This window comes from Propithecus coquereli, unplaced genomic scaffold (assembly GCF_000956105.1).
Source record: "Propithecus coquereli isolate 6110/MARCELLA unplaced genomic scaffold, Pcoq_1.0 Scaffold613, whole genome shotgun sequence".
Taxonomy (NCBI): Eukaryota; Metazoa; Chordata; class Mammalia; order Primates; family Indriidae; genus Propithecus; species Propithecus coquereli.
In genome coordinates this window covers 116844-117640 of record NW_012152097.1, presented here as the reverse complement: position 1 = coordinate 117640, position 797 = coordinate 116844, and positions in this window count along the sequence as shown.

Genomic DNA, 797 nt, shown 5'->3' with positions numbered 1-797 from the left:
TATTTATATCTTCCTTATTACTTTATATCCCAAAAAACAAGATCTTGTATTAATTCACATTATTGGTTGATGTGTGTCTCCCAAAAAAGATACATTAAATCCTAATCCCTGATATTATAGTATATGACCTTATTTAGAAATTGGATCTGTACAGAGATAATCAAATTAAAACAAGGTCATTTAAGGGGACTCAAATCCAATATAACAGGTATCCTTTTAAAAAGGGGAAATTTAGACACAGAGGTAGACACACCCAGAAGGAAGACTGTGTGAAGACACAGGGAAAACTCTACGTAGAGATGAAGGCAGAGATTGGAGTGATGCCCCTACAAGCCAATGAACGTCAAATTGCTGCAAATCACTGGAAGCTAGAAGAGAGGCATGGAACAGATTCTCCCTCCCACCATTCAAAAGTAACCAATCCTGCCCACATCTTGATTTCAGACTCCTATCCTCCAGAGCTGACGCAATACACTTCTATTGTTTCATGCTCTTTGTATATGTTTATGTTCTCTATCATGGCTTCTTAATCTTCTCTCTTGATTTCTACCAGTTAATTCCCGTTATCTACATTGTGAATTTCATCTTCAGTAGTATCTATATTCCTGTTTCTTCATTGCAATCTAGTTTTAAATTTCCCTATTTTGTGTTTGTTTTGCTTTCTTGTAGTCTTTTCTTCTTTTATCTACTTTCCACTACATATGAGACTGTATTCTCACATTTTTCTTATTTTTAAACTGAGGTGTAGTTTTCACACAATGAAGTACATAAATCCTAAATATAGAGCAAGATAAATT